At 40.3% G+C, this 21,953-nt stretch overlaps 1 protein-coding gene and 1 non-coding gene across 6 annotated transcripts in view; both read right to left on the bottom strand.

Moving 5' to 3' along the window:
• CACNA1E (calcium voltage-gated channel subunit alpha1 E) overlaps positions 1-21,953 on the bottom strand; it is a 372,240-nt gene that overhangs the window by 94,618 nt on the left and 255,669 nt on the right. The window lies entirely within an intron of this gene.
• LOC147917763 (U6 spliceosomal RNA) lies at positions 14,978-15,085 on the bottom strand. The gene has a single exon (XR_015549325.1). It is a non-coding gene; the product is annotated as a U6 spliceosomal RNA (small nuclear RNA).

Genomic DNA, 21,953 nt, shown 5'->3' with positions numbered 1-21,953 from the left:
ATACAGATGGATTCCTTGGGCACAGACACCTTATAAGGTGTCACAGTCACGCTGAGGGCATGGGAATAAGGCACACTGGAAGGAGAAGTTCTCCTAGGCTTGGCTTTAGTTTCAGCAGGTTCTACTAACGGTGTTGTGGGGGAAGGGTGAGGGAGAGAGTCAAAATGAGGAGTGCCAGGGCCAGTGAGAATCAGGGTAACAGAATTCAAGCCCTAGGGCATCTCTTTCCTCACCTTCTTTCCTAGATTTCAGCAATTAGAAAGTGACTAGGCGTCAGCATCTACCCAAGTTCTTACCTTTGGCTCTTTGTCTTCTCTCTATCCCTCCTGTCCAATTAGTGCCATTGTTCCGTCGGTTCTATCTTCAAAAGCGCACTTGGATCCACTCTTCCTCTTCATCCTCACTGCCTTGGTCTAGGACCTCATCCTTTCCTGTCTGGACTGTTGCAATAACACCAACTGGTCTCTCAACCGCCTGTCTGTCTTCCCTTCATTTCATCCACCTCACAGCTATGTAAGAGTTATCTTTCTAAAACGTGCATTGGATCTGATCACTTCCAAACCTAAAATAATAACCATAGCAAGTAATATTTGTGGAGCGCTTTCTAACTTCCGAGCACCTTTATACATTTTGCTCATTTAATCTTTACACCCATCCTGAGAAGACGGTAGAACAGGTATTTTCATCCTCAATTTAAAAGTTAAACAACTTGTTCAAGTTTAAGTGAGAAATGGAACCAGGATTACACCCCAGGCCCGTCTGCACTAAGAGCCCAAGCTCCTTATGCCCCACATATCTGCCTAATCTAGCAGCATATCTATGTGCTGTTTCCTTAATCATTTCATATCTTTTCATATGTGTCTTGAGTTTTCAACTACGCTCTGGGGGAATTCAGGAAGGTTTACCAAGGAATTAATATTTTGAACAAGACCTTGAAAGGGGAGAATTTAAGCAGTTTATGACCAGAGGAACACAATAATCCTTTAGCATCTAGGCTGAGCATTGTTACCAACATCTCCATTTTCCAGCTCAGAAAACTGAATCTAAGGGGTGTTAAGTGGACCTTTGAGAGGGCAAGTGTCCAAGGACATATAGCCACTAAGAGAAACCATGACCTTCAGATCTTCTAAATTCTATCTTCTCTCTACTCTATTCCCCCTTCTCCACAGCCTCCTCCATCCACTGCTAAATGAAGTACAAACACCTAACATGGCCTTCAAAGTTTTGCACAGTCTGATCCAAACCTTTCTCTTCAAACCTTACCTCCCATCATTCCGATCCATCCCCTGCTTGCCTGCAGCCCACCAGGGTCATGCTCCAACCACAGCACACTTCTCACTGTTCCCAAAAATACAGCAAAGGCTCCTAAGGCTTAGTTCACACTGCTTCTCTGCCTGGAATCCCTTATCTGCCTGAGTCTGTCAAAATCCTTCTTCAAGGCCAGGTTGAAATATCACTTCTTCTGTTTAGCTTTCCCCTCCTTTCTCCCCCCTGCCCCCAGTCTTCTGGCCTCCACTCTACCTTCCCTCTGTCTCTTTAAAGCTCCCCTTTCAGCCACACCTTTTTTGTGGTGAGCTGTACAGGTCACGGTCTTTCCCTCTACGTGAGCTCTCTGTAAAAATATTCCGTGTCTTACTCAACTTCGTATCTTCCTGGACCAGACTAGGCCTGGCACATGGTATATGTCCAATAGATTTTTTTTTTAATTAAAAATATCCAGGCTGACTTGGTGAGCCTTGGTGAGCATCCTGATAGCTCTGCCCTGGCTCCCAAAGGTTTAAATGAAGGAGCGCTCCATCTCTGCACTGACCCAAAGGGAGTAGGTGAACTAGGCAGGAATGCCGTAGTCGCCAGGTAACTCGTGGGCACGGCTGTTTCTCTTTGTTTGGCTCCACTAAAATCTCTGTAGAATTAGTCTATGAGGTACGCGTGTGTCACCTCTATCTGGCCCCCAGAATGAACAGGGAGCTTCATATCTCGTGGGTGAGCCTAATAAACCCCAGGCTAACCTCCCTGTGTATTTGGAAGTTTCCTGGCTCCAACCTCACCAGCTGGCTTCCCTGCTCTCCTTTGCCACTGCAGGCCCCGTTTCCTCCCACCCTCCCACCTGGCATCTTAGCTGGGGCTCACAGGCCTAGAGCCCAACAAATCCAGCCTGGTCTTTTTAAGAAGCCTGTTGGCTAAAAGAAGTAAAGCAAAGAATGTGCACAGCGGGGATACTTCCTAAGCAGCTCCTGCATGTCAGTGGAGGAAGAAGGACTGTGCGTGTGGGGAGGGGTCCTTCTCTATTGTGTTTATCAAATGGCCTTCTCTGTTTTGCTTTGTTTTTCCATTAGGAGCCTAGGGCAGAAAGTCTGACACCAGTGTCTTTCGTGACACTTCTCACCCCCTCCCTTGCTGTCACGATTTTTTGTGCCCAGGGTTTCTCTCTCTGACTAGTCTGCAGGTTCCATGAGGCCAAGCAGAAGTTGCATCATGTCACATTCCAACAAGGACCTATGGAGTTTAATCCAAGGCCTAGTATTATAGCAGATTCCATAGATTATGGAAATAAAATATTAAGAGCAACTAACAGACATATAACACATTTGTGAACATTTTAATTTACAAATCACTTTCACATAAACTATTTCATTTATATTTGCAAAAACCCTAGGAGATTCAGAAAGGTTACTTGCCCAAGATCATCCATTTAGCAGGAGGCAGAACCAGAATTCAAACTAATGCCTTCTGATTCCAGGTTAAACACTGTTTCTGCAATGCCTCAGCGGTCTTTCATGCCATCTAGAAGTCAACATTTAACATCTACAAAAGGGATTTAGTTTCAGCCTGGGGTTGAGGAAAATAAGGATATAAACATAGAGTTTTATGTTTTTTCCAAAAGGATACAAATCCATCGTTCTGTGTTGGGTTAACAAAGACCAAGTATAAAATTCATAGCATTAGTCAAGCTAGTGATGTACTGCTTGGTTTTGTGTCCACACCATAGTCACCATTTATTTACATGCATAGTGCATCCCAGAGCAAACAGGGACAAACAGGATTCAGCTCCATTACCTGCCAAAAGTAAGTAACTATTCTAACCTTAGATTCAACATGCCCGCCAGTCTCATGAGCATATACGTGGCCAGACCTAGGAAAAGGAAATATGCTCCTCCCACTGGTCCCCGTCTCTAACCTGAGGACCTGAGTATGCTCTCCTCTTCACAGAGGATCCTGGCGTTATTCAGATGATGATGCTTTTGCAAAGATAAAGCATATGACTGTTCCCTTACTTAGTCACCCAGGTGACCACTGCCAAACTTCCTATTGAAAGGTACCCCAGAAGGTGGCCCTAAGAATATCTCACTTTATCCAGTTCCCTTGGATCAAGCAACAGGAAGTTTAAAAGGAGGAAATCTGGCTTACAGAAGAGTGTGCATGTTCCCTAAGCCCTCTTGGCATTAGCCTGTGGCTTAAGGTAAGAGGATGAGTAATCGGCTCCTTTTCATTTGCTCCATCCAGCGTTTCTACACCCACAGATGCAACAGAACTCCAGATGGGATGCATCTCAATTTCAGAATTCCAAGGAAGGGGAACAAAAATAAATCCCCCTGTGATGAAGCATAAATACTACCTAGTTGATTCCCAAAGCAAGGTATCCAGGTAACCTCTGCTGCTAATAAACTGGGCAGTAACCTCTCTGTCTCAGTTTCCTCATCAGTCAGTGTTGACATTAGAAGGACACAAAAACTCTCTGCTCATAAGCAGAGGCAGGAAGAAATCTGGTTTACTCTAGGAGTCCTGACTGAATTCTTGTAAGAGATTGTAAAATGATAAAAATCCAATGAAATGGCAACCTATGGAAAGGGAGAAAATATTCTGCAAATCATCTATCTGATAAGGTATTAATATCCAATATATATAAAGAACTCATGCAACTCAATAGCAAAAAACCCAAACAATCCAATTAAAAAATGGGCAGAAGAACTGAATAGACACTTTTCCAAAGAAGATGTACAAATGGCCAACAGGTACATGAAAAGCTGCTCGACTTCACTAATCATGAGGGAAATGCAAATCAAAGCACAATGAGATATCACTTCATACCTGTTAGAATGCTTGTCATCAAAAAGACAAGAGATAACAAGCATCGGCAAGGACGTGGAGAAAAGGGAACCCTTGTACACTGTGGTGGGAATGTAAACTGGTGCAGCCACTAGGAAAAACAACATGGAGGTTCCTCAAAAAATTAAAAATAGAGCTACCATATGATCCAGCAATTCTACTTCTGGGTATATATCTGAAGGAAATGAAATCACTATCTCAAAGAGAATCTGCAACCTCAGGTTCACTGCAACATTATTTACAATAGCCAAGACATGGAAACAACCCAAGTGTCCATCAACAGATGAATGGATCAAGAAAATGTGGGAGATACATACACACACACACACACACACACACCCAGGAATATTATTCGGTCATAAAGAAAGAAGGAAATCCTGACATTTGGGACAACATGGATAGACCTTCAGGGCATTATGCTAAGTAAAATAAGTCAGACAGAGAAAGACAAATACTACATGATCTCACTTATATGTAGAATCTAAAAAAACTGAACTCATAGAAACAGAGAACAGATTGGTGGTTGCCAGAGGCAGGGGGCGGGGGTTGAGGGTGGAGGAAATGGGTAAAGGTGGTCAGAAGGTACAAACTTCCAGTTATAAGTTAGTTCTGGGGATGTAATGTACAGCATGGTGATTATAGTTAGCAATACTGTATTATACCTTTGAAAGTTACTCAGAGAGTAGATTTTAAAAGTTCTCATCGCAAGAAAAAAAATTTGTAACTACGTGAGGTGATGGATGTTAACTAAACCTACTGCAGTAATCATTTCACAATATATACATATATCAAATCATTGTGTTGTATACCTTAAACTAATAACAATCTCATATGTCAGTTATATCCCAATAAAACTGAGGGACAAATCCAAATTGTATTTCATTATAGATACTTCTTACTCAATTCTGCAATCCATAATTTTTGGCTGTTTTTTTTTTTTTTTCCTAGGAGGATAAGCTGCAGTTCCTCTCATGACACAGCTCTCACACAGATGAAAGGAAGGTGAGCTGGAGTTGACCATGGACGAGCCTCTATTCTGGTTGTCACGTATATATGCAAGGTTTGGGTTTCTAAACTTCAGTTACGGAAACGAAGAAGAAGGTTGATCTCCTTGTACTGCATGGTTTACTACAATTTTCTTCTTTCATTCTAGTTAGTGAATTTACATTTGTGACTACTTTTGTTTCCCAGCAGTTTACATGAGAGGCATAATTTGTAAAAATCAGCTATTCATACATAGCCAATTCTACATTATTCACAATTAGAAGAGTGGAAGAACCATATAGATAATCTCAGACAAGGTATAAATACCCAAAACATTTATCATGTGTACCTCAGGGGTGTGGGGGCCAGGTAGAAGGCACAGCTGTGTTTCAAATCATATTTATGTTAATATTAAAACTGATTTATATTTTATGAACTTACAGACCTGTAAGGGAGCCATTGCCACAGATAACTCACAAAGTGGCTAATCTGTATATTAATAAATTACAGTGACTGATTTTAGTCTATAGGGTGATGGGAGAGGCTCTGGTCATTCATGTTGCTAGAGTTTATCATGAGGTGAATACTCTTGGGGATTAAAAGTGAGGTTCACTGAAGCCTCGCTCCAGCCTGAAATTCCTGCCCATCTTATGCCACCTGGGAGTCACAGGGCACCTGGACAGGTATCCCTACATTTCTCTAGTGAGGAAGATGTTCTGGTAGGTCTGCTGTGACAAGAAATGCTCTGTTGGAGGACTACTTGGCTCCTGTTTTGGCCTCTAGCTCCAGACCCCTCCTCTTGATTCAGTACCCACGGAGCTCTGTTTACTGATCCGAGGCCCTCGCTGCTGTCATGGCAACCAAAAGGAAGACAAAGCCCGCCAGGATGGGCCAGCCTGTGTGACTCAAAGATCTGTTTACTCACACTCCTGTACACACTTGTACGCTTCATCACACACACATTGGCATGGATACACACATGCTCACATTGGCACACAGAAGCATATGTAGACAGACTTTGCCAAGCACACAAATGGCCACATGGTCATATTCCTATTAATCTTCAGAGCCCATATTTCCAAAGTGCTTCACTGTCTCCAAGGGGACCTTGACAGTCTTCCTATAAGATGTTTGCTTCAGGAAGGAGGAATTTGGGTTAAACACCAGGAAAAACCTCTTTGACCCTAAATATTCTGAAACTAACAGAGAAATTGGGGGAAATCGGATAGGCAATTGTGTGTTGGCAGTGGTTTAATTTCAGTCTCTCTGGAAGATAGGCTGGGGGATGGGGCGTAAAACAGCTTTTCAGTGTTCTTATGAGCCTGGGGAACCTTTTCTCCCATTTTTCAGAAGAGCAAACACAGCCCAGAGAAGGTAAACACCTTACTGAAGGTCACACAGTTCCAGAAAGGATTTAAGGTGACTTAGGCTGTCAATAAATAAAGGCCAAAACAGCACCCAGTTCTCTAAAGGCCATCCAATGTTGACTCTAATACGCAGGATGGATGGGCATCCAGGAGCGTGAGGGAGGGAGGCATTAACTCAGGCACTGCATCATACTGTGTCACTCTTCCTTAGAGATCAGGGGCTTTGGGAGGGCCCCTCTGATAAGCAGAAGTCCTTTCCTAAAGCAAATAAATGGCCTCACACAGAACGCTGTATCCCACCCCGACTCCTCCACCCTCACCCACAGCAATGAAAGCAAAGCCATGGGTCTCACAGACCAGAATGTCAGGTGCAGAGGACCTGACAAATGGCTTCTCCAAGCCTGGCCTTTTACATGCAAGAAAACCAAGGCACAGAAAGGTCAGACGGCTTGCCAGCCCAAGGCCCACAGCAACGGTGGCTGACCAGGAGCATCCCTTCCATCTCCGGGCTTCAAAGCCAGAACCAGTCCACATCTTCATGACATTTCAGTCACGGGAACTCAAAGAGGCAGATTCTTTTAGGATCTCAGGGAATGCGTGGTTTTTTTCTTCTCTCACTCTTCTTAACATTGAGATCTCGTTTGTTTGTTTGAGTAGACGCAGGGGAAGGCCTGGCAATTCACATAAAGGGGATAATGAAGGAGCTGGAATATGTTTCTGTGTTGCTTTCCAACTTTGAAGTTGGTGTAATTCAGACTGTCAGAGCATAATGATTAAAAGCTCTGGAACTGGGCCAAACTGGGTTTGAATCCTGGCTCCACCAGGGTGTAATCCAGGCCAAGTTCTTAACCTCTGAGTCTCAGGTTCCGCATTTATAAAATAGGAATAAACACCATACCTGTCGCAAAGCTCTGTGAAGATTAAATTAAATAATAGATGGAAAGTGAGAAGTATAGCATCCAGCAGAGAGAGGGTGTTCCAAGTGCCAATTTTAAGTGTTACTGACACTCCTGAGAATGTATCATAATACACATAACCTATTATCAAGGCCTTCATCTACAAATATATATTCATTCTGCCTCCAAAATGTAATTTACTGAGTGCCTGCTATGTGGCTGGCATTGTTGTAGAATATGGGGAGACAGCAGCCAACATAAACACAAAAATCCTTGCCCCCAGGGAGCTTAAATTCTAGAGGAGGAGACAGACAACAACCAAGATAAATCAGTGCAATATAAAGTATGGTATATACTGACAAGTGCTAAGGGAAAAATAAAGCCTAGAAGAGGAATAGCAAGTCTGAGGAAGGGGTCTGGAATTTGGGGTATAGTGGCCAGGGAAGGCCACCCTGAGAAGACTTGAGAAATGACCTGAGAGATGTGAGGGAGTGAGCCAAGCAGATATCTGAGGGAGAGCATTCCAGGAGAGGCAACAGCCAGGGCAAAGCTGTGGGGCAGGAACACGCTGTAGGAGCTTTTGAAGCACAGAAAGGGCCAATATGGCAGGAGGGGACTGAATGAATGGAAAACGAATGAGGTGAGGTCAGAGGGGGCAACGGGCCACATGGAGGTAGAGGGCTAGACCATGTAGGGCCTTCGAGGCTCTGTAACAATTTGACTTTTACCTGGTGTGATCTGGCAACCACTGGTGGGGCTGCAGATGAAGAGTCAATGACCTGATTTGAGTTTTCAAAGAATATCTCTGGTCGCCCTGTTAAGAATAGGCTAACAGGGGCTAAGGGTGGAAGCAAGGAGACCTTCTAGGTTATTTCCAGATCATGGCTGCCTTGGCCAAAGTGGTAGGAGTGGGGATACTGAGAAATGGCAGGGTTCTGGATATATCGTGAAGGTAGAGCTAAGAGGACTTGCTGACAGCTTGAATGTGGAGTATAAGAGAGATCTGAGTCAAAGATGACCATAAGGTTTTTTAGCTTAAGCAACCAGAAGAATAGAGTTCAATTAACAGACGGAAAAAACACCAGAAAGAGCAGTGTCTGGGGGAAGATCAGGAGTTTAGCTGTGTACCTAAGTCAGCTGGATATACTGGCACATTTATATTAAAGATCACTAAGCCCAATAGCACAAATTCTCTGTTATCCGCATAAGATGTGCCAGCTGCTTCAAGGATTACCCGCTGTGAATGAAACAGAGCCATCCTAGACTCTCTCCACCACCCTTCTTTCTTCTCCCCTGCTGGCATGTGCTAGAAAGACGATAACAGATTTTTCAGCAAAATATAATCAAGAAATTGTTGTTGCTATTGCTGCAAATAAAATTCAAAATGAAATAAAACAAAAACTCCACAAATATTCTCGAATGCTGCACTATTTCATTCCAACCACTTGATCATTTCCCTCCATTAGCAGGGATGATCAAGGAACAGCATGTACTATGAACACCGAAAAGTTATGCATTCTCACATGCTTGTCCTTACAATCTTTTAAGAAGGGAACTAGGGGACCACACTTTTATCCTTATTTTGCAGATCGGAAAAATACAGGCCTAAAGAATTAACATGACTATCGAAAGACACCGAGTTACAAAGCGGAATTCAGATCTCTCGATTCCGTTTAATTACCCACCAGTCTGTGCCTCCTCGTTTTAGCACACAGATACTATCAAGGCACGAACTCAGGAGCACACATGTCACGTTCTCTCTCGCTATGCATATATAACAGTGTATGTTTCAGTCACAATATTTCAGTGGGTTCAAAGCCCTGTGGTGCAGGAAGAACGAGCTCCGGGGAGGTAAGAGCATTTCATATTCTTCTCTCTCCCCCATTTCCACCCCCCACAGCACTCTAATTACAGTATGAAAGAGGCATCTTGACAGGGAACAAATGGCTGTGTTCTTTTAAAAGACACTTTTTGCACTCCTCTGAGAAGCTGCCCTCCCCAAAAGGTTCCGAGGCGCCTGAGGAGTGGGTGTGTCAGTGTTCAAGGGGTGACAGAGTTTATTACCAAGTTGGGCCATTATACACTTAACACTGTGTGGGTATCTTTTTTTCCTTTGTAAAAAACTTTGAATTTCCCAGAATCCTTTGTCTGACGTCTCCAGATAATTTAAACATTAAAGATTCCTCTCAGGAAGGTAAAATCTTCCTGGTTCAGCAGCAACAGATTCTTCCCTGTTAAAACAAGCCCTTTCTTCTGCTTTGCAATGGACGTGGGGAATCAAACAGAAGGCCCAAAGCTGACAGCATGGGAATGGTGGACAGTGAGGGGCGGAGAAGAAATCTGAAGGAAAAATGGGCCAGAGAGAACCTGACGAGGAGAGAGGCCTGAAGGGAGGGGAAGAAAGTTTGGAAACTTGGTGTAGGCTAATATGGTATAGGCAAATATGAGCTCACCAACAGAAAGGCTGAGCAAGCCTTTCCACTCTCTATCCTTTTAAACGTCTGCATGATGGGATATACAGGCGTTTTCATTCACACGTCCATTCATTCATATCTTCAGGGTATATCAGAAAGCCCCTCAAATTTAAGTTCCATTTTTCAGACAGACTATCAAGGCTCAGAACAGCAACCTGACTTGCCCAGATCACACAGCCTATACTGGAAGCAGCTGTACCTCAACCATTTCTGTGCCTTGTATTGTCTACTCACTCGTTGGTGACCCTTTTATGCTGTAAACCCTGTGAGGGCAGGGATGGTGTTGAGTCGCTCCTGTTCAGTGTTACACTCATAGTCCCAGCACCGACTGGCTATTCAACCAATGTTTGCCAAGTGAATGACCTATACCACACACTAGAGGCGACCACCGGACAAGGAGCTATTTGGATGGATTTTGAAACAATGGGAGAGAATGGGTCCACTGGAGTGGGGCATATGCCCTCTGTCTCAGTCCTAAAGATGTGTGGGTCCTGGATGTGCAGAGGCAACAGGGGGTGGAGGGCACCTGTGGATGTTTGACTCCAGCTTATTCTTCCAGGACAGGCTCCGCTCTTGGGCTTCTCTAGTTTGCTTCTCCACAATCTCCTTTGCTTCTCCTCTAAACATTGGAGTGCCCCAGGGCCCAGGCCTAGGTCCTGGCCTCTAGCCATTCTCCCTCTAGGTGATCTCATTACAGGCCCATGGAGTCAACATCTCTATGCTAAAGACTACCAAAGTTATATCTCCAGCCCCAATTCACCCATGAGCTCCAAACCCATTCATGCAACTGTCTACTTGATATCAGCCACTTGGATGTCAAACCGGCATCTCAAACTTAACATGGCCAAAACAGAATTTTTTATTTCTCCCCTAAACTGCTCTTCCTCTGGTCTCTCCCATCTCAGAAAATAATACCATCCAAGCTAGGAGTCATTTTCAATTCTTTCCTTTCTCTTGCTGCAACCCCAATCCAATCCACAAGCAATTCCTGGCAATCCTACTGCTTTCTCTCCAACTCAACAGCTGTCACTTGAGTCCAAGCTACTCTGGTCTCTTGCCTGGATGCTTCTACCTTCAGTAGCCCACAGTAGCCTCCCTAACTGACTTCTTGTTTCCACCTTTGTCCCAATCCCCCTATTTACCTCATAGAAAGAAAACAAGGGGTGACTTTTTTTTTTTTTTTTTGGTGAGGAAGCTTGGTCCTGAGCTAACATGTGTTGCTGATCTTCCTCTTTTTCCTTGAGGAAGATGGACCCTGAGCTAATGTCTGTGCCAATCTTGCTCTATTTTGTATGTGGGATGCTGCCACAGCACGGCTTGATAAGTGGTGCGTAGGTCTGCGCCTGGGATCTGAACCTGCGTACCTTGGGCCGCCGAAGCAGAGTGCACGAATTTAACCACTACCCCACCAGGCCGGCCCCAAGGAGTGACGTTTTAAATACAAAATAAGTCATGTTACCCCCTGCTTAAGACTCTCTCCTGGCTTCCCATTGTTAAAATCCAAACTCTTTACTATGGTCTACAAGATGCCACATGGGTCTGACCCTTGTCTATCTCCCTGACTTCAGGGGACTTCCTGTGCACAGAATCAAAATTAATAATCCCGCTATTAATTTCACTAATAACGTTTGTCACTAAAAGATTACTTTGTTCATCTATTTGCTTTTTTTGCCTTTCCACAAGAATGTAAGTTGCATGAGGAAAGAGTCTCCTCTGTCATGTTCACCATTATATCCTCAGTACCCAGAATAGTGCCTGGTGCTTAGAAGGAACTCAACCAATATTTGTTGAATGAGTGAATAAACGTAACAGAACATTCAGAATTATATATTCTTTCCTCTGGAGGTAAGTTACCTCCATGAGTCACGACCACTGCAGACCCTATCTACAAGTTGTGTGGTCTACCTCCAAGAACTAATTCTCAATCAAGCCAACCTGAAAACGAGCTGTGCACCTTTTCTTTGACACTTTATGTGAACTTTCAAAATCACTCCAAAGCTGTAAAGCTTGATCACGGCAGGAAGTTCTTTAGCATATTCAGCTTAAATATTTTCTGCTGCAATTGAGACCTTATCCCTCTGTAGTCTCACTTAAATTGATGGTTATCATCTTTTATTTAGAAGTCTTTCTCTAATTGAGGATATTTAATAAATCACCAACTTCTTCAGCCTGTCTTACAGTTAACCTAAGTTCTTTGTTAAAATGCAATTAATTATTACCTTCTTGAAAAATTCGGTGTCTTTTAGAGACAAACGCTACAAAAGCAGGTGATATACAAGCAAAGATGTTCTCCTGAAAGGCTGGCATATGGTGGATACTAGTGCTTACGACTGTTGTAGGCTATGCACTTTCCAGTGGGGACTCCATAACAATAAATACACACCTCAAGTAACAAGATGTCGTGAAAGATAATTAAACACGTAATAGAGTAAAAAAGAACTGTATTTGGACTCAGTACACCTGGCTTTGAATCACAGACCACCGGGCAAGTCATTTAACCTCTCTGAGGCTCCATTTCCTAATAAATGACATTGATAAAAATACCAACCTCACTGAGCTGTTGAGTCAATGGGCTCACAAAAGCAAAGGCACCAATCATGGTGCCCAGCGTGGTAAATCTTAAATACATGTGAGTTGAATCTGAATCTGAAGCCCCGAAGTAGCTATGAGTGGATGTCTCTTGCTATTTTATCCCCTTGGGATATTAACTCAAAACACCTCTTTGGGTCAAGGATAATATAAATGAACACCAGAAAGGAATATCAGTGAGGTTCAGAGAGGGGCAAAGTACATCTTCTGACAAAGTCTATGTTACTGAACATTTGAAGATGATTTGACTACTTCTCAATCCTAACTGCTCACTTCCTAGATTTCTGAATAACTCTGCCTCCTGCAGAAGAAACCTCTTTTGCACAGGGCTTTTAGATGAGGATTTCCTTCAGAGAAGACTTTCTAGAGTCTGGAGCGAACAGGGACATGTGTGTAAATGAATGCATTAGGGAGGGAGCTGTCAGCCTGGATCATAACCCCCACCCCAGCATAGACTTCTAAGAACTTCCAAGGACCTTCCCTTACCAGAGTCCACCCTTACGTATTTATAGCTATCAGTAGATCTGCTCCTCACGGAGCAGTGGTACTCAAAGTGTGGGCCATGGACCCATGCCCATCTGCACAATGCTACTGGTTCATGATAAGATAAATTCAGAAGTTCAAAGTGCTTAATACCATCTATAACAATTCAGTAGATATTTTATGTCCATTGACTTTAAGAATAAAAATTGGGGGCTTCAATGGGGGTAGTGGATGGGCACAAGGGGTGAAGGGAGACATATACATGGTGATGGACAAACAAAAATGTACAACCCAAAATTTCACAATGTTATAAACTATTAAAACTTCAATTAAAAAATATTGGGGGCTTATATTTTATATATATTTGCATTTATTTCATTTTAATGGTAAGCCACGTTTGTTGCAACTGCATTTCACACAGGTATCAACACACGCTAGGCTGGGAACCTTACAAAGTGATTCTTCACCACAGATAGTCAGAGAAGCATAGTTAGGAGAAAAACCATTTCTCTGCAGCTTGAAGATGTGGTATTGAGATCATCATACTAATTACCATTTATTTTGGGTTTATGATGTACCAGAAACTCTGCTAAATGTTTTATAAGCACTATATTATTTAATATTCACAAAATACATGATATCATCTCATTTTAAAAAAGAGGCCAAAGGATGTTAAAAAACCTGTTCAAGGTTCTAAAACGAAGCAGTGACAGAGCCAATATTCTTCTGACCACAAATAGGTGTTGAGAGGCAAATTAGAAGCCAGGAAGGACGCCTGTGCCACTCAAGGCCCTTAAGACCATATTGGTAGCATTTTGCCACATCTTTTCAATGTACTTTTCTCTTTTTTCTTTCTGTGTGCCCTCCTCCTCTGCTTTTTGTGTTTCTTCTTTTTCATCCTTTTCTGTCTTCCCTTTTGCCTCTCATCCCCAAGGACAGACTCAGCAGAAAGGCTAAGACCTGAGGTCACAAAAGCCCCTGAACTCTGCTGCAGGATATCTCTGCCCTATCCTGCTCCGTGCAGCTGAAAGAATGAAACCATAAGGAGGCATTAAATTCACATTCTCATCATGTGCAGGAAGTAGGAAATTGACATTGTCCTTTTATTATCAAATGGTAGTTAAGAGAAATGGATTCTCATTAAGTGCATCAATTTTCGATAGCATAAATAATAGCTATATCCTTTTGCAAGCAAACATGCTCTGCTAATAAACACTGATCATTTTTTTTGGATATCTTGCATCCAAATATTACAATGAATTCTAAGTTTAAGTTAAAATATTACTTCTTTCCAAATCTTCATTCTTACCTGAAAATACATCTTATCTGAAAACATTATCTGTGTATACTGTGGCTACATCCACAGTCATGAAAAAGTACACATATACACATACACGTACACACGTACACAGCCAGAGCCCCACTTACAGGAAGGCAGCCACCTGAAAAGATATACCATGCCAACATTTTTTCCAGAGGTTTACCTACTGCTTTGTAGTAATGCCTCTTACCTGGGAAACTAGTAAATATAGGCTTTATTTCTGAAGCGGTAATTAGATAGGATTTGGCTAAATAATTCTGCTTAAGTGTGAAATAATATAGTCACTATGATGCTATAACTGTATTTCTGTCTAATGCTGCTCAGATAACTGTTATATTTTACAGAGAACTTGAAAAGTCAAAAAACTGACTTCTACTTCTGGCAGAAGGATGCCCTAGTATTCTGAAACACCTTTTACACAAAATCCCCAGATGCTGGATAAACTACAACAAACATACTAATTCATGCATTCCTATGCTTACAAAACAGTAACAGAAATCTCCATGGTCAAAAAAACAAAACAGATACATGTTATGTAACTATTTTCTCCCAGTCTGTGGCTTGTCTACATTCATTTTCTTTTCTTTTCTTTTTTAAGAAAAAGAAACAGTGTTTAATTTTAAGTATAACAGCACATTTCAAATTTGAATGAAGGCAGATTCCCCAAGACAGTTCCCACACACCTGATGACAAATTTCCAGACCTGAAAAAAAAGTTTATGAGCCCTTCTGCAAAACTGTGAAATGTATATGGCTTAACTATTTTCTTCCTTTTTTTTTTTTTGCATGTCATCCATGTGCAGGGGCCATGCTAATCTTCTTTGTATTGTTCCAATTTTAGTATATGTGCTGCCGAAGCAAGCACTACATTCATTTTCTTAATGGTGTCTTTTGATGAAAAGGAATTTTTTTTTGACAAAGTCTAATTTATGAATTTTCTGTATTATTGTTTGTGCTTTTTGTGTTCTAAGAAATACCTGTCTACCCCAAATTCTCATAGATATTCTCAAATTAATATTTATCTACAGAGAGAGAAAAGGGTCTAGATTCACTTTTTTTTCCCCATACCAGGGGAAAAAATACTAGCAGGATTTATCAAAAAGACTTTCCTGTCCCCACTGAACTGACTTTGCACCTTTGTCAAAAACCCAACCAATTGCATAAATGAGGGGCTTTCTATTCTGTTCCACTGATTTGTCTATCCTTACACCAATACCATATCATCTTGATTACAGTAAATCTTAAAATCAAGTAATGCAAGTTCTACAATTTTGTTCTCCTTTTCCAAAATTGTTCTGACTTCTCTAAAGTCTTTGCATTTCCATATCAAGTTTTAAAACATCTTGCTTATATCTTCAAATTAGCCTGCTGGAATTTTGATAGAGATTACACTGGATCAATATATTGATTTAGGGATAATGGATATCTTAATGATATCAAGTCTTTCAATCCATAGAGATGGCATGTCTCTCCATTTTTTTTAAGGACTTCTTTATTTCAGCAATGTTCTGCAGTTTTCAGTATAGAAGTCTTGCACATCTTTTGTCACATTTATTCCTAGATATTTGATTTTGTGTTACTTTTAAATTCACTCAATTCATTTAAATTGACATTTGTCATTGCAAGTATATATAGCCCAATTAATTCTTTTGCATATTGATCTTATATCCTGTCACCTTGTTAAATTCGCTTATCAGCTTTAGTAGTTTATAGATTTTATCATTAGATTTTCAAAATATACAATCATATTGTTTGTGAAAAAACTACAGTTTACTTCTTCCTTTTCTAATCTGCATGCTCTTTATTTCTTTTTCTTGCCTTATTAAAATGGCTCAGATCTACAGAACAATGTTGAATAGAAATGGTGAAAGTGAAATTTCTTGTTCATTTTCAGATCATAAGGGAAAAGGGACTAATATTTCACCATTAAGTATAATGTTAACTGTAGGTTTTTTAGATGCCCTTTTATCAGATGAGAAAGTTCTCTTCTATCATTAGTGTACTGTGAGTTTTTATTATAAAGGAGTATTGGATTTTGTTAAATTCTTTTCGTGCATCTACAGGGATATCATAAGCTTTTTCCCTTTTATACTGTTAATATGACATATTGCATTGACTGATTTTCAAATGCTAAACCAACTTTGCATTCACAGATTAAACATCACTTGGTCATGATGTATTATCCTTTATATGCTACCAGATTTGACTGATAATATTTTGTTAAGGAATTTCGCATCTATGTTCATGATGGATATTGTTCTGTAATTTTCTTTTCTTATATTTGTCAGGTTTAAGCACTGGAGTTATGCTTGACCCCTTAAATGAGGTGGGAAGTGTTCTATCCTTGTCTCTATTCTAAAGGAGTTCATGAAGGATTGGTAGTATGTTTGGTAGAATTGACTGGTAAAGCCATATGGTCTGGAGCTTCTTTTTTTGTGGGAAGGTTTTAGATTATGAATTCAATTTCTTTAATAGATATGAGTTTATTTAGATTTTTGATTTCTTGTATATGTTTCATCAATTTATGTTTTCAGGGAACTTGCCATTTTATCTAAGTTGTTGAATTTATTGGCATAAAATTATTTGTACTATATGCTTATTATCTAATGTCTGTAGGATATATAGTGATAACCCCCTTTTCATTCCTGATGTTGATAATTTGTGTTTTCTCTTTCTTCGAAATGTAAATTTCATAGGCAAGTTACACAGTAAAGCAGATAGCATTGAAGAAAATGTCAGTAAACTGTAAGATTTTTTTTTAATGCAGTACAATGTAATAAAGAGACGAGAAAAATGAAAGGGAGGTTAATAATAATGTTAGATAGAATGAAGGTCTTAAAAAAATCAAATCAGAGTTCCATAAAAAGAGAAGAGATACAATAAAGAGAGGAAATATCCGAAAAGATAATACCTGAATTTCCCAGAATTGAGGAAATATTCAATTGAAATATATAGATATAGTAAGCACGATACATATAAAAGCGGGATATGGAGCTGGCCCAGTGGCGTAGTGGTTGAGTTTGCACACTCCGCTTCAGTGGCCCAGGGTTCGCAGGTTCGGATCCCAGGTGCGGACCTATGCACCACTTATCAAGCCACGCTGTGGCAGACATCCCACATATAGAGTAGAGGAAGATGGGCATGGATGTTAGCTCAAGGCCTCAGCAAAAAGAGGAGGATTGGCAACGGATGTTAGCTTAGGCCTAATCTTCCTCATAAAAACAAAACAAAACAAAAGCGGGATAAAGAAATCCATAATTAGAACCATTAGAGTAAAACTACCCAACACCAAAGACAAAGTCTTTTAAGAGCCTAAGAGATGAAAAAACTGATCATTTATTAAGGAATGATAATGAGACCTTATCCGTAATGATGGAAGCCAGGATACAGGGATTATATCTTTAGAATGTGGAGACTAAATATTGTCACCTTTGAATTATGAATCCTAACAAACTAACTTTTAAGAATGTAGTCAAAATAAAGATATTTTCAGATAAGCAAAAACTGAAGGAATGTGCACTGCTAAAGGAATCTCTGAAGAATGTACTTTAGAAAGAAGGAAAACAATCTAAAAAGCAAAGTCTAAGAAGGAATAAAAAATGGTAAGCAAAAAATGTGGTAGACATGAGTAAATCTAACAAAATATATTTGTTTAAAATAATAAAGATTATGTCTAAAATGTTAGGTTAAAAATACAAATTAGAACTGCATATTGGTCACTAATAGCTTATAAGCCAAACCAGAGTAATATGAGTTACTGAGTTTTTATACTGCTTGGCAGGAGGGTTAAGGTATTGAGTTTATAAAAATTTCATTAATTTAAGAATGACTGAAAAAAATTTAAATTTAGCCTTGAAAGAACAGAAATAGATTGCTAACTTAAAATCTGTTAGAGAGTATAAGCAGAATAAGTGGAAAAAAGAATAAGAAAGCCATGATTCTCCGATAAAACTGTCTATGCATTGAAAACCCCAAAGAATCTACATATAATTTAATAGAATTAAGAGAGTATAACAAGTCTAATGAATAAAAATATCAATATCCAATAATCAATTGAAATTCTAGATACTAGAATAATTAGAAAATTAATAATAAAAAGACACCATTTGTAAAAGCAACAAAAATCATGAGGTACCTAGGAATAAATCTAACAAAAGATGTGAAAGAACCTTCTGGAGTTATGAAATTATATTGAAAGACATTAAAGAAGGCACAAATAAATGAAGACATCTATATGTTCATGGATAGACTTACTATTGTAAATGTCTCCCTAAATTGTGCTATAGGATGCTACGCATTCCAATCAAAACCCTAACAGAGATTTTCTTGGAACCTGATAAGATGTTAAAATTCACATGGAAAAGAAAAGCACCAAGAAGAGTCAAGATATTTTCCTATAAATGGTGCTGGGTAATCCACTATCTATATGAAAATAAACGAAAATGGCGCCCTATCTCAAAACATGCACAAAAAAGATCAAAGTAGGTTAAAGACATATGTAAAAAGCAAAATTTTACAAAAATTTCAGAAGAGAATGTAAGAACATCTTTATAATCTTGAGAGAGAGAAGGACTTTTCAAACAAGACTTAAAAAACATAACCATAAAGAATAAGATGGATAAACACAAATAAATTAAAACTTCGAACTTCTGTTCATAGTTAAGACATCAAAGAACAAAATGATGACATGCTACAAACTGCAAGGAGTTATTTCAAGACACAAAACAAACATCAAAAAAACTAATGCTTATCTAGAGTGTATAAAGAACTCCTAGAAATCAACAAGACACATAATCCAAAAGAAATATGGACAAAAGATGGAAACAAGTATTTCACAGTAGACGAAATACAAATGGGCAATGAACATTTGAAAATATGCTCAACCCTCATTAGTAATAAAGAAAATGCAAATTAAGACCACAAGATGCTGTTTATACAAATCAAACTGACACAAATTCAGAAGTCAAAAAGTTTAAGTGTTGACAAGGATGTGGAAGACCAGGATCTCTCATAAACTGCTGGTGAATTGTAAAATTGGTACAATCACCTTAAAAAGTGATTTTCAAAATGCAATCGGGCATTATCTTATAGAATTGAACATCACACGCCCTATAATCCCAGAAACCCACTTCCAGAATTTTCATCACAGCATATTTGCATTAGCAGAAAACTAGAAGCATCTACCAAGTGGAGAATGGATAAATAACTTGTAGTACATTTACACAGTGGAATTTTACACAGCAGTGAAAGTGAGTGAACCAACATGTATAAAAATATACAGAGCATGTTACAATTCATATAACATTCAGTGATTTATTACATATGGAAACATACCTAGGTAGTAAAATTAATAAAAAGCAAAAGAATAATAAGCACTACCCTTGAGAGGGAGGTGGGGAGATGCAGGTGGGGAAAGGCCACTGGGCTTCATTGCCACTGGTAATGCTCTCTCTCTCAAGCTTCATTATGAGTATCCAGATAGTCATTTTACTTATGTTTGTACCACATATACGTACAAACCATATATAAAATTATATACATAAATTTTTTTCTTTTGTATATACGAAATATTTCAGACAGAAGGTTTTTTTGTAAATCAATGAACCACGAGTCATGAAAACACACTGCTTCACGGTTATGGGGAAGTTGAGTTACACTGAGTAATAAGAGAAAAAAAGACGGGACCAGAAGCAGATGAGCTGGTTTCTAGCCCCGACTCTGACATATTCTAGCTACGTGATTCTGGCTAAGTCACCGATCAGCCTCAGTTTCTTCACAAAATACGGATAATGATGATTGAAGTTATGGTGGGGATAAAAGAATAAAATATATACAAAGGTGTTCTGGAAACTATAATAAGCCATATACTATCATGAAGACCCTAAAAACACAAACAGGAAATAATTTTTCTTCCCGTACAAGAAATCGTGTCTGTCAGCTACATTCTTTTACAGTTGCCCCAATGCCCCTTCTTTAAAAGCAGTCAAAAACCATCTTAATTTTTACCCTCACCAAGTGCAGGGGTGAACCTCTGGGTCCGAACCTCTCAGACCCAGCTGCCTTGTATTCACTTAAATAAAACCTCAGGTGTGCCTTCCTCCGAGCCACGCACATAACCACCTTCTCAAATAGCCAAGCTCCAGCCAGCTGAGGGGTGGGCTTGACAAGCCAGAAGGAGCTGGTGAGGAACACCCCAGGCTGTTTAAGTTAGTAAATAAAAAACCTTACTTCCCAGTGTATCTTGCTCTGAGTGACTTTCCAGAACATAAAGAGTTGCAGATTCCAGAGCTCATTAAAGGAACACTAAAGGTCAGGACAGAAGACAGGAAAATCCCAGTAGAAGACTGAAGGTTGGTGGGAAAGTGCCATCTGTTCTTCTCTCTGCCCAGCACCTGCTGCCCTGATAACTCCAGGACCCCAGCTCCCATCTGGCTACTGGAGGTTAGATGATGCATTTCTTTCTTCAATCAGAGCTCTTTTGTATCCCCACCAAGCACCTCTCTTGAAATCTGTGAATTAAGGAGAGCTTGTTGAACCTCCTCTTCTGTCTCATGCTCCCAATCAAGCCAACCATATTTCTCTTGCCAAGGAGACAACAAAAGACATAGCTATAGCACCAGCAGGCACAACAATAAAAATTGGCATCACAAGTCACCCAGGATCTCCACCTTTCTTTGAGGTGAGCTAAAGGAAAGTCCAATGTAGAGTCTTTTGAGAACTCCCTTGGCCCCTTACCCACAAGCCTGCTTCCCAAACACCTCCATACAGGGTAACTCTCCACTTGAAAGTCCTGCTAGCAACCCCACCTTGGCCTGTCCTCTGAATATGTCCTCACTGGATTAGGAGGGCCTATAATTCTATCCAAGCTGCATTATCTGGATAGCAATAAGGATTACAAGAGGCTCGTCATCTTGCTACCAGCTGTACCTGGAAATCTAGGTTCTTATTGGCCTCCCAGGCTGTGTAATCCATCTAATGAGGGATAGAAACTGTGGTCCTTGGCACCAAATCAAGAGAAAGGGATAACAAGGATGGAAGCCAAATATCAAAAGGTTCATCTGACAAGGACAGGTAGACAAAGAGCACTGAACAGGAGTCCAGGCCTGGATTCCAGCCCTATCCTGCCACTCACCACCTCTGGGTGTTAGTCAAGACAACTGTGAGACAAGGGTGGATTGACCTCAGCTGTGAAATGTTCTCTAAGGGCCATGCTAGCTCGAGCACTCTAGGGTTGTAACACAGATGAAGCCCACTTACTCCCAGGAAGTGAAATTTAGAGAACTAGGATGCAGGGGATGAAGAATATGAAGGAGAAGATTCTGTTATGTAAAATGCAAAACAATTGGGGTAAAAAATGAGTAAGCTTTGGACACCAGGGGTAATAAAACTATGGAATATAGGTGAATTATTCTAAAAAGCCTTCTAGGCAAAGTCTGAGAGAGTCTCTTAAAAGTAGGCCTATTCATGCTTTTCCCACAGAATGTAACAGGCTCATAGTAGGAACTATATATGTTTATTGAACGAATGAGACCAGTACTGAGAACATCGGCTAGAGTGCGGTTTGCAGATATGATTTTACAATCGGAAACAACTGCCCAAAACATGGCAATTTGGAACATTATGAGAAAGACCTGAGATCCTTTCAGAAGTACAAAGGAGGCATTCCAAGAGAGTCTGAGTCAGTGGAGGTAAGGTGACTGACCTCCAAGAAGGAAGATGGTGCAACGGGCCTG

The sequence above is a fragment of the Ceratotherium simum genome, chromosome 2 (assembly GCF_057802395.1).
Source record: "Ceratotherium simum simum isolate JZ-2026a chromosome 2, ASM5780239v1, whole genome shotgun sequence".
NCBI lineage: Eukaryota > Metazoa > Chordata > Mammalia > Perissodactyla > Rhinocerotidae > Ceratotherium > Ceratotherium simum.
The sequence above is the reverse complement of the archived record's forward strand: the minus strand, read 5'-3'. Positions and strand labels throughout refer to the sequence as shown.